Source organism: Scyliorhinus torazame, chromosome 8, assembly GCF_047496885.1.
Source record: "Scyliorhinus torazame isolate Kashiwa2021f chromosome 8, sScyTor2.1, whole genome shotgun sequence".
Classification (NCBI taxonomy): domain Eukaryota; kingdom Metazoa; phylum Chordata; class Chondrichthyes; order Carcharhiniformes; family Scyliorhinidae; genus Scyliorhinus; species Scyliorhinus torazame.
Window position 1 is genome coordinate 119672717 of NC_092714.1, and position 13140 is coordinate 119685856.

Sequence of the window (13140 nt, forward strand, 5' to 3'; positions counted from 1 at the left end):
GCACTTGCACAACCCTAGTCCTCTACCATCTAAGAGGACAAGGGCAACAGATGCATGGGAACACCTCCACTTGCAAGTTCCCCTCCAAGCCACAGCCCAACCGGACTTGGAAATATATTACCATTCCTTCACTCTCAAAATCCTGAAACTCCCTTCCAAACAGCACTGTGCATGTACCTACATCACACTGCCTGCAGCAGTTCAAAATTATGGATTACCACCATCTTCGCAGGGGTAATTAGAGATGAGCAATAAAAACATTGATCTAGCAGCAACCAGTGACGCCCTCACCTCATGAAAATAATTTTTTAAAATGTCAGGCCTACAGGCACCCTCTCACAACGATACACCAGAAGAATGTAGGAGTTAACAGTAAACTTCCAAAGAATAAGGGTTACCTCAGTCTGATGAGCCTTTTGTACAACATGAGCAACCAATCTAGCTCGAAATTGGCACCTACAAGAAGCGTCAAAGTAGGTAAACAAGGCACATGTAGTCAACCAAGGGAAGTATAGGCTGATGAAAGAGTGGGTTGAGAGTGAATGGTTTGGACTTAACTCTAATCAAATAGCATGTGCACTGACTGGTGCTTTGTGATGGAGTCTACAGTCCAATAGGAAAGGGTGCTATGGTTTTAAAGTCTTGTACGATGTTTGACATGCCAGGTAGGGCAAAAAAGGCTGATGTGTATTTATGTTAGGGGATGAGGAGGTTTGCCAGAAATTCTCTTTATTGGCAAGTTAGAATTTCCTGGCTTAAGTCACTGTCTGTGCAGAATCTGTACGTTATCCCCATGTCTGCGTGGGTTTTCTCCGGGTGCTCCGGTTTCCTCCCACAAGTCCCGAAAGACGTGTTGTTAGGTCAATTGGACATTCTGAATTCTCCCTCTGTATACCCAAACATAATAATAATAAAGTTGTTTATTGTTACAAGTAGGCTTCAATGAAGTTACTGTGAAAACAGGTGCCGGATGTGTCGACTAGGGGATTTTCACAGTAACTACATTGCGGTGATGGTCTCACAGTGGGTAGCACTGTTGCTTCACAGCTCCAGGGTCCCAGGTTCGATTCCCGGCTTGGGTCACTGTCTGTGCGAAGTCTGCACGTTCTCCCTGTGTGTGCGTGGGTTTCCTCTGGGTGCTCCGGTTTCCTTCCAGAAGTCCCGAAAGACGTGCTTGTTAGGTGAATTGGACATTCTGAATTCTCCCTCAGTGTATCCAAACAGGCGCCGGAGTGTGGCGACTAGGGGCTTTTCACAGTAACTTCATTACAGTGATAATGTATGCCTACCTCTGACAATAAAGATTATTATTATAATGTAAGCCGACTTGTGGCACTAATAAAGATTATTATTATCGCAGATAGGAAAAGGCTTGTGTCAAAGTGATGACACATGGGCAAATCCACTTAAAGACACAACAGTGCTGGAAATGGCTTTGAAATGAGCTTCCTCACTACAATCTGTTGCATTGTACACATTGGAAGCCAAAATTAGACTTTTCCACTGAGAAAAATATAGCTTTGTAACAATTGAGCAGTTTCAACTTCTGACTATTATCAAAAAGAAACTGATGTCTTCTTGCCTGTCTTGCTATCTGTCTACCTCTGTGTCTCTTTATAAATTAGAATCCTTTGTCAAAAGTAAAAATGAAGCATTAATGGTTTAAATGTCAAATTTTGATATTAAAAAAAATTCCCTCCAGTTTGTTTTCAAATCATTTGGAAAAAGTAAAGGAACTTGAGAACTTTTTTTTGGGGGGGGGAGTTTCAACCTGCAAGGGGGTGGCTGCTGTAGGAGTGTTGGTGCGGTGGTGGGGGCTTTATAAAAGAATAAATGTCGGTGTGTCAGCATGCTGATATGAACCCACTGACTTCTATACTTAACTGGTGTGCATTTCCAGGTGCATGGGAAACCCCATGGGACAGCCCACTGAACTATTTCAATATGCAGAAAGGCAATCGCCTGATGATTTAACCCTGTACTCTGGCTTTAACTGCCGGCATAAGTGGCTCCTGAGCTTACAGAAACCCGTCAGGGTCACCAAGGCGACAGTACAGTCGGAATTGATGGGACTGCCACTGTGCAGATGACCACATTTCAGTTACAGGAGACTGCAGTTCACCATGAGTGATTGTTGAGTGCCATGTGGCTGTATGATATCTAATTCCGTCACCAGGGCCGGGACTCTCCCCTACCCGGCGGGGCAGGGGGTCCCGGCTGGATGGAGTGGTGTGAACCACTCCGGCGTCGGGCCGCCCCAAAGGTGCGGATTTCTCCGCACTTTTAGGAGCCAAGCCCTCACCTTGGGCTAGGCCCGTGCCGGTTGGGTGCCCCGCTGGCCGGCGGGAAAGGCCTTTGGCGCCATGCCAGTCGGGGCCGAAGGGACTCCGCCGGTCGGCGGAAGTCCGAGCATGCACGGGAGCGTCAGCGGTTGCTGACGCCATCCCCATGCATGTGTGGGGGGGGGGGGGGGGGGTCACTTCTGCATAGGCCATTGCGGAGGCTATGGCCAAGGTGGAAGGAAAAGAGTGCCCCCACGGCACTGGCCCACCCGCGGATCGGTGGGCCCCGATCGCGGGCCAGGCCACCGTGGGGGCACCCCCCGTGGCCAGATCGCCCCGCTCCCCCCCAGGACCCCGGAGCCCGCCCGCCAGCGACGCTAGTCCCGCCGGTAAGGTAGGTGGTTTGATTCACGCCGGCGGGACTGGCATGACAGCAGCGGGACTTTGGCCCATCGCGGGCCGGGGAATCGCCGGGGGGGGGGGGGGGGGGGGACCGGCACGGCGCGATTCCTGCCCCCACCAAATTTTCGGTGCTGGAGAATTCGGCGGGGGGCAGGGGCGGGATTCACGCCGCCCCCCGGCGATTCTCCGACCCGGCGGGGGGTTGGAGAATCCCACCCCAGATATCTGAGAATCTCCCATCACTGCATCATCTTTGGCCATATACTTCAAAAGTTATTTGGTTTCCAATGCATCGTCCTCAACAGTATCCAGAGTGGCAATTGCTGGAGGGCCACCTTGTGCAACTGCCTCTCCCTGGGATTTTCGTGCTTTTTCCTACAAGTAGACCAAGCAGAGAGTTATGAGTGTGAGGAACGGAGTGTAATAAGAGTAAGGAGGGACACAACATGTGTGTCAATGTGAGGGAGGATTGGGTGTGAAATGTCAATAAAATGAGGCTGAATGTCAGTGCTGGCAGGATAATGGGACACGCAGAGGTACTCCAAGAGAGAAATGAGTTATAGAACATAACCTTCTACTTTGATTGGATACTGTATGGTTTGGACATGGAAATGACAAGACATAATTGTACACTCAACTATCTGAATTAAGTATTAAACTTTATTAGATTAGATGTACAATACATACATCTATTCTACTAAGGACTATGTAGCACCTACAATAAATATTCCAAACAGATTTTAAGAAAGACCACAGATCTTAGAGCAATAGTCTTATTCACACACACACAAATATAGTTCTAGGTTTCATACAGATTACAAGCTCTTCTTGGTCTATACTTGACGATATTGCCCCAGCAATTCAATGCCCAAATTTGTTCCAAGTAAATGGAATGTTGAACCTCTTTTGATTTTAGATACCCCTCTGACAATGGGTCAGGCTCCGCCTAAATATTCTTCTGATGGTGAGCCAAGATCTCGTAAATACTCTTGTTATGATGAGCAGGATTCTCTTAAATAGTGACCTGATGATGCCTCAGGCTCCCTTAAACATTCTTCCGACGATGGGTCAAGACCTTCAAATCTAGTTCTGAGCACAGAACAGATATTCATCTGAACACGAGTCAAGTTTTCTCTTTGATTGCCATTCTCCTTCTAACGATCGGGTCTCTTGATTGTGGGATTATTTATTGATGAGGCCTTTGTGTTGTATACAAAGTTTGTCAAGGCCACATTTGCAGACATGTCCCCTTTTAACCATGCAAAACCTCTGGTTGCTTCTTGATAGCATTGTCTAGTTTTGCTGCTTTTCACTAGCCCAGCAGGCTTCAATGTTAAAATGGATTCTCCTCTATTAAAAATTGTGGCCGTGATCTAACCAAGGAAAAAACAGTCCGTTCTGGGCGGGATTAAGCACTAGGAATGACCCGCTTTCTTTTTAAAAAAATATATTTTATTCAAATTTTTCGGCCAAACAAAACAGTACAAAGGTTTTTCCCCTTTTTACAACAATAAAACAATATAAATAACAGTGACCGTTTTTAACAAATAAATAAATAATATATAAACTAAATGGCAACTGCCATAACAAAAATAATAGCTCTCCCAAATAATAAAATCAAGCAATCCAATATACATACCCAAGTACAAATATCTATACAAAAACACCCCTGAGGACCCACCCGGGCCCTCCCCCCCCCTTCCCCCCTGGGTTGCTGCTGTTACCTTCCCATTTCCTTTATCGTTCTGCGAGGTAGTTAATGAACGGTCGCCACCGCCTGGTGAACCCTTGAGCCGAACCCCTTAGTGCAAACTTTGTCCGTTCTAGTTTTATAAACCCTGCCATGTCGTTTATCCAGGTCTCCACGCCCGGGGGTTTGGCTTCCTTCCACATAAGCAATATCCTTCGCCGGGCTACTAGAGACGCAAAGGCCAAAACATCAGCCTCTTGCCTCCTGCACTCCCGGCTCTTCTGCAACCCCAAATATAGCCAAACCCCAGCCTGGCTCGACCCGGACTCCTCCTTCGAAAGCACATTCACCACCCCCAACCAGAACCCCTGCAGTGCCGGGCATGACCAAAACATGTGGGTGTGGTTTGCTGGGCTCCTCGAGCATCTCCCACACCTATCCTCTACCCCGAAAAATTTACTGAGCCTTGCTCCGGTCATATGCGCCCTGCGCAAAACCTTGAATTGTATCAGGCTAAGCCTGGCGCACGAGGACGAAGAGTTTACCCTACGTAGGGCATCTTCCCACAGCCCCTCTTCAATCTCTTCCCCCAGCTCTTCTTCCCATTTTCCCTTCAGCTCATCCACCATGATCTCCCCCTCGTCTCTCATTTCCCTGTATATATCCGACACCCTACCATCCCCCACCCATGTCCCTGAGATCACTCTATCCTGAATCTCCTGCGTCGGGAGCTGCGGGAATTCCCTCCCCTGTTGCCTCGCAAAAGCCCTCAGTTGCATGTACCGAAATGCATTCCCTTGAGGCAACCCATATTTCTCAGTCAGCGCTCCCAGACTCGCAAACGTCCCGTCTAGGAACAGATCCCTCAGTTGCACAATCCCAGCTCTCTGCCATGCTCTAAATCCCCCATCTATTCTCCCTGGGACAAACCTATGATTATTTCTTATCGGGGACCGCACCGAGGCTCCCATCATTCCCCTATGCCGTCTCCACTGCCCCCAAATTTTCAAGTTGCCACTGGACTTGTGGTGTATTCCTTCGGGGAGAACGGCAACGGCGCCGTCGCCAGTGCTTGTCGCCTGGTTCCTTTGCAGGACGCCATCTCCAATCTCTTCCACGCCGCTCCCTCCCCTTCTCCCATCCACTTACACACCACTGAGATATATAGCGGCCCAATAGTACTCACTTAAGCTCGGTAGTGCCAGTCCCCCCCCTATCCCTGCTACGCTGCAAAAACCCCCTCCTCACTCTCGGGGTCTTCCCAGCCCACACAAAACTCATGACACTTTTCTCGATTTTCTTGAAAAAAGCCTTCGTGACCATCACCGGGAGGCACTGAAACACAAAAAGGAATCTCGGGAGGACTACCATTTTGACCGCCTGCACCCTACCCACTAGTGACAGGGGCACCATGTCCCATCTCTTAAAATCCTCCTCCACCTGTTCCACCAATCGTGTTAGATTTAGCCTATGTAAGGTTCCCGAACTCCTGGCTATCTGAATCCCTAAGTACCGGAAATCTCTTGTTACCTTCCTCAGCGGTAAATCATCTATTCCCCTACTCTGCTCCCCCGGGTGCACCACAAACAACTCACTCTTCCCCATATTCAATTTGTACCCCGAGAATTCCCCAAACTCCCTGAGTGTCTGCATTATCTCAGGCATCCCCTCCACTGGGTCCGCAACATACAGCAATAAATCATCAGCATACAACGACACCCGGTGTTCTTCTCCTCCCCTGAGTACTCCCCTCCACTTCCTGGAGCCCCTCAATGCTATGGCCAGGGGCTCAATTGCCAATGCAAACAGTAACGGAGACAGGGGACACCCCTGCCTCGTCCCTCTATAAAGACGGAAGTAGTCAGACCTCTGCCTGTTCGTGATCACACTTGCCACCGGGGCCCAATATAACAGCTGTACCCATCCAATAAACCCTTCTCCAAAACCAAATCTCCTCAACACTTCCCACAGGTAGTCCCACTCCACTCTGTCAAATGCTTTCTCGGCGTCCATCGCCACCACTATCTCCGCCTCCCCCTCTGGTGGGGGCATCATCATCACCCCTAGCAGCCTCCGTATGTTCGTGTTCAGCTGTCTCCCCTTAACGAACCCAGTTTGATCCTCGTGGACCACCCCCGTTAAATGCCTTGAACACCCCGTTCACTCTCTCCGCTCCCCGTTCCATCTCTCTCTCCTCATCTCTCACCCCACCTATCTCCCTCGCCGCTCCCCTCTTCCTCAATTGTTGGGCCAGTAACCGGCTCGCCTTCTCTCCATACTCATACTGTACACCCTGTGCCCTCCTCCACTGTGCCTCTGCCTTACCCGTGGTCAGCAGGTCAAATTCCACATGTAACCTTTGTCTTTCCCTGTACAGTCCCTCCTCCGGTGCCTCTGCATATTGCCTGTCCACCCTCAGAAGTTCTCTCAACAATCGCTCCCTTTCTTTACTCTCTTGCTTCCCTTTATGTGCCCTTATGGATATCAGTTCCCCTCTGACCACCGCCTTCAACGCCTCCCAGACCACTCCCACCTGAACCTCTCCGTTGTCTTTAAGCTCCAAGTACCTTTCGATACACCCCCTCACCCTTAGACATACCCCCTCATCCGCCAATAAGCCCATATCCATTCTCCAGAGTGGGTGCTGTTCTTTTTCCTCTCCTACCTCCAGATCTACCCAATGTGGAGCGTGGTCCGAGATGGCTATGGCCGTATACTCCGTCCCTGTCACCTTCGGGGATCAGTGCCCTTCCCAGGACAAAAAAGTCTATCCGTGAATATACCTTGTGAACATGGGAGAAAAATGAAAACTCCTTACTCCTAGGCCTAATAAATCTCCAGGGGTCTACTCCTCCCATCTGCTCCATGAAGTCCTTAAGCACCTTGGGCCACTGCCGGCCTCCTCCCGGTCCTGGACCTCGACCGGTCCAGCCCTGGATCAAGCACCGTATTGAAGTCTCCCCCCATTACCAACTTTCCCGCCTCCAGGTCTGGGATACGCCCCAACATACGCCTCATGAAGTTTGCATCATCCCAGTTCGGGGCGTATACGTTCACCAGAACCACCACCTCCCCTTGCAATCTGCCACTCACCATCACGTATCTACCCCCACTGTCCGCCACTATGGTCTTTGCCTCAAACAGTACCCGTTTCCCCACTAAAATAGCCACCCCCCTATGCTTCGTATCTAGACCCGAATGAAACACCTGTCCCACCCATCCTTTACGTAGTCTAACCTGATCTGTCCGTTTCAGGTGCGTCTCCTGCAGCATAACCACATCTGCCTTTAATTTCTTTAGGTGTGCGAGTACCCGTGCCCTTTTAATCGGCCCATTCAGCCCTCTCACGTTCCACGTGATCAGCCGGGTTGGGGGGCTCTTTAACCCCCCCCTTGTCGACTAGCCATCCCCTTTTTTAACCCAGCTCCTTACCCGGTTCCCACGTACCCGTATATCCCACTGACGTTGCCCTCCCGTCACGACCACCCCGACCCATAACAGCTCCCCCTTCCCCTTAGCAGCAGCAACCCAGTTAACTCCCTCCCCCCCCCCCTCCACTAGATCCCCCTCTAGCGTAATTACACCCCCCATGTTACTCCCAGAAGTCAGCGAACTCTGGCTGACCTCGGCTTCCCCGTTTGCCCTCGGCCTCTCACTGTGCGAGGCCCCCATCTTCCTGCGTCCCTGTTCCCGCCATAATTACCCTAGCGCGGGAGCAACTCCCGCGTTTCCCACTCGGCCCCGCCCCTAATGGCGCAGTTCCCTTCTCCTTCCCCTTTCCTTCCCACCGGCACCCACAGTTCCTCATACTCCCCCCCCCCACCCCCACACACCCCCAATGAGGGGTAGAGAGAAAAGTTACAGGATTGAAAAATTAACAAATTGAAAAATCATCCCCCCCCCTTCCCCTTCCCCTTCCTCGCCCCACATAATCACCCCACCACTTTATCCCAGAAGCTCTTTCTCTCGCCAGACTATTCCAGCTTCTCGTCCACAATGAATGTCCACGCCTCTTCTGCCGTCTCAAAGTAGTGGTGCTTCCCTTGGTGTGTGACCCACAGTCTCGCCGGTTGCAACATTCCAAATTTAACCTTTTTGTGAAGCACCGCCTTAGCCCGATTGAAACTTGCCCTCCTTCTCGCCACCTCCTCACTCCAATCCTGGTATACGCGGATCACCGCGTTCTCCCACCTACAGCTCCGAGTTTTCTTCGCCCATCTTAGGACCATCTCTCTGTCGTTGTAGCGGTGGAACCTCAGCACTATGGCTCGAGGTATTTCTCCAGCCTTTGGTCTTCGCGCCAGAACTCAATAAGCTCCCTCCACCTCCAAAGGGCCCGTCGGGGCCTCCGATCCCATTAGCGAGTGAAGCATCGTGCTCACATATGACCCGACGTCCGCCCCCTCTGCGCCTTCGGGAAGACCCAGGACTCTTAAATTCTTCCTCCTCGAATTATTCTCCAGGGCATCCAACCTCTCCACATACCTTTTGTGCTGTGCCTCGTGCGTCTCTGTCTTCACCACCAGGCCATGTATTTCATCTTCATTTTCAGCAGCCTTTGCCTTCACGACCCGAAGCTCCAGCTCCTGGGTCCTCTGCGCCTCCTTTAGCCCTTCAGCCGCCTGTAGCATCGGGGCCAACACCTCCTTCTTCAGCTCTTCCCAACACCTCCTTCTTCAGCTCTTCCACACAGCGCCGCAGGAACTCTTGTTGCTCCGGGCCCCATACCAAACGGCCACCTTCCAACGCCATCTTGCTTCGAGCTTCCCTTCCTTGCTGCTGCTCCAAAGGATCCACTGCAATCCGGCCGCTATCCTCTCCTTTTTCCATATATACCCGGGGGGATTCCCTTCTATTTCACCGCACAGTGATTTTTGCCGTTAAAAATTGCCGTTGGGGCTCCTAATAAGAGCCCAAAAGTCCGTTCCAACGGGAGGTGCCGAAACATGTGACTCAGCTGGTCATCGCCGCACCCGGAAGTCATGACCCCGCTTTCTAACGGCACCCTTGCTATTTCGGGTCCTGGCGGAGAACGCACCCCCACTCCCCCAGGCCGCACTCAGCGCCATTTCCTGCATTGAGGAGCTCCCCAGAGATAGGGACACCATTTTTAAATGGCACCCCAATCTCCTGATTTCCCAGACGTGACCCCCGGACTTCCCCAATGTCCCAACCCATCTATAAGGAGGTCCTTGGGGCTCCCGCACCCCACCTCACATGGGCAGGGCACCCCAGGCCCAATCCCTTGGCACTGCCAGATTGGCATCCTGGAAGTGCCACCTGAGCACCATGGCAGTGCGGAACTTTGCGAGAAAGGTCTTCCTGGACTTTCCGGTGGCACCATCCTCTTTGTTGCTGGAGGAGGTGCTGTCGGTAATGGGACTGGAAGGTTAGGTCGTTTTGGCGATTTATGGGAGGATCATGGAGGAGGATCAGGTGTTCATGGAAGGGATTAAAGCTAAGTGAGAGGAGGAGCTGAGGATGGCGTTGAAGGAGGGATTATGGTGCGAAGTGCAGCAGAGGGTTAACGCCTCAACCTCGTGCGCAATGCTGGGGTTGATTCAATTAAAAGTGGTGCTCAGGGCGCACTTTACAAAGTTGAGAAATTTTGGGGTCGTTTTTTAGCACAATGTCAGAAGTCCTACACGTAGATTTGGAGCCTGGTTTCCTGGAGGCCATATCCGATGTGTCAGACCTGCCGGAGTTGCAGATGGGTGCGGGGGCAGATATCTTAGCCTATGCCTCATTGATTGCTCGCAAGCGAGTCCTGTTGGGTGGAGGTCAGCTTTTCCCCCCTGTGCCTCAGCGTGGCTGGGGGATCTAATGGAGTTCCTATATTTTGGAGAAGGTGAAGTTTGCTCTAAGAGGGGCGGGTGAGGGGTACCACAAGAGATGGGGCTTGTTTATCTTACATTTTGGGAATCTGGTTGCTGTTAAGGGGTTAGGGGAGGTGTTTCATTTCTTTGCCGGGTGGAAACTTTGCCAGGTGCTGATATGTAGTAGTCCAATTATTTCCACTCACATCTAAATTTGCAGCATTGTGTTATTTCCCCATTCTATTTGAATATTCTGGAGGAAGGTGAGGAGCAAAGGAGGGTGCAGAATTACTCTGGCAATTCATAAGGTTTGTTCATCTTGCAGCAGTCATTGTGTCAAGCCAGATTTAACAGGCCAAGTTGTGCGAGGGAAAAGAGCTCCACACAATACCACAAAATATAAACTAAATGGTACACTTCTAAAAGAGGGTGAAGGAACAGGGGTATGTGTGCCACAAATAGTTGAAAGTGGCAGGGCAGAGAGGGTGGTTAAAAAGATGCACAGGATCCTGGGCTTAATAAGTAGAGGTGTGGAGTACAAATGCAAGATGAACCTTTTGTAGAACACCACTTTGGCTTCAACCTAAATTCTGTGTCCAAATGTGGGCACCATACTTTCGGGAAGGTGAAGATTTTAGAGAGGGTGAAGAAAAGATTGCTAAGAATGGTCTCAGGAATGATGGACAATTACATGGATAGATTGGAGAAGCTGGGATTATCTCCTTGAGAAACAAAGGTTGAAAGGGCCTAACAATGAATCAGGTAGGAGCGGAGGAGTGGCAAGGAGCTGAAGAAGAACACAAGACAATCATAAGAAAGCAAAATTGCCCGCAGAGCTGCTCAGATTACTTAGTTATCAGATGAGATCCAATCACTAAGCCTTTCATTCAAACCAGTGCATAATAGTCCCCTTTACATGAACACAATCTCTATGCCAAATAAAGCTCTCCCTCAGCTGTATATCAACACTCATGACTGCAACTTCATTTGATCCCAGCAGCTAGGGTCAGTCCTTTATCAAAAGAATTGTCTGAGCTCTAATATCAAGCAACCCAAGTTCTGGCTGCTGTGTCCATCATTGCAGTTTATTGCTTTTCATTAGTTAACGAGAATGATGAACCATCGACTGGCACTGTGCCTTTTAATGGCTTGTAATCTGTGGGGATGGAACCTCTGGTCAACAGTGATGTATTTGAAGCCGTACACTAGTACTGCTGAAAGTTGATTCCCCACAAGCAGATATCACAGAATTTACAGTGCAGAAGGAGGCCATTTGGCCCATCGAGTCTGCACCGGCCCTTGGAAAGACCACCCCACTTAAGCCCACCCCATCCCCGTAACCCAGTAACGCCACCTAAACCTTTTTGGACACTAAGGGCAATTTACCATGGCCAATCAACCTAATTTGCACATCTTTGGACTGTGGGAGGAAACCAGAGCACGCGGAGGAAACCCACGCTGACATGGGGGAGAACATGCAGACTCCACACAGACAGTGAACCAAGCCAGGAATTGAACCTGGGACTTGGAGCTGTGAAGCAACTATGCTAACCATTGTCCTACTGTGCACCCACATTCAGCTCACGTTCTCTATAGTGCTTAGTCAGTGTGTATGGGGGAAGCTAGTCTCAATGTAAGAATCTTAGCCAATGCATTCTCCACTGCACAGTGCAATGCAGTAGCCATATTCCAAAGTGCCCCCAAGCCCAAAGTCATAGTTACAAATAAAATGCTCATGTTGAGCTGATACAGAATGTTGCAGGTCGGTTCTGTGTAGTCTGAATCCCAGGGAACAGCAACTGAAAGAGGTCTAAAATGGTCCTTCCAACTCACAAATTGTCCTTTTCTCACTTATTCTCAATACTTTCCCAAGTACTGTGTCCTATAGATCTCGAACAGACCTTCCCAAAGCAGGTACTTCTGGGTATGGTAGCAGTATCACAGGTGATAGAAGGTTGATGCTGTATATTTGGCTGCATCCTTCTGTTGGGCACCAGGAATAGCAGAGGAAGAACATACATTACAATGGTTACAGAGACACAACCCTTGAAACAGTGTCCATGTTTGCCATTATAATACAAATACTGATTTGAGAAGCATAGGCATCAGGTGCTCACTCAAGGACACCCAAGGACACCCAAAGGGGCTGTTTAGCACAGGGCTAAATCGCTGGCTTTGAAAGCAGACCAAGGCAGGCCAGCAGCACGGTTCAATTCCCGTAACAGCCTCCCCGAACAGGCGCCGGCATGTGGCGACTAGGGGCTTTTCACAGTAACTTCATTTGAAGCCTACTTGTGACAATAAGCAATTTTCATTTTCATTTCATTTTCCCACAATCAAAACCTAAATCACAATAATGTGAAATAAACTAGTTTGACTTTGTTGTGAGGTCAATGCTATCTCTGCCAATAATGTATTTATCTTCTGACCTTGTGGTATTTTTATTCATCCATGGGATGTGGGGCATCGCTGGATGGACCAGCATTTATTGCCTCCCTGAGGACAATTAAGAGTCAACCTCATTGCTGTGGATATGGGGTCACATGTAGGCCAGACCAGGTAAGGACGACAGATTTCCTTCCATAAAGGGCATTAGTGAACCAGATGGGTTTTTCTGACAATCGACATGGTTTCATGATCACCTTTTAGACTTTTAATTCCAGATTTTTATTGAATTCAAATTTCACCATCTGCCATGGCGGGATTTGAACCCAGGTCCCCAGAGCATAATTCTAGGTCTCTGGATTACTAGTTTAGTGATAATACCACTTTGCCACTCAGGGGGTGGGGGGTCCTGAGATGAAACCACTTCAAGCTATGATCTTTTAAAAAATAAATTTAGAGTACCCAATTAATTTGTTCCAATCAAAGGGCACAGTGAGGGCAAAACTGACGTAAACATGGGGAGAATGTGCAAACCCCACACGGAAGATAGCTAGGATAACACTAG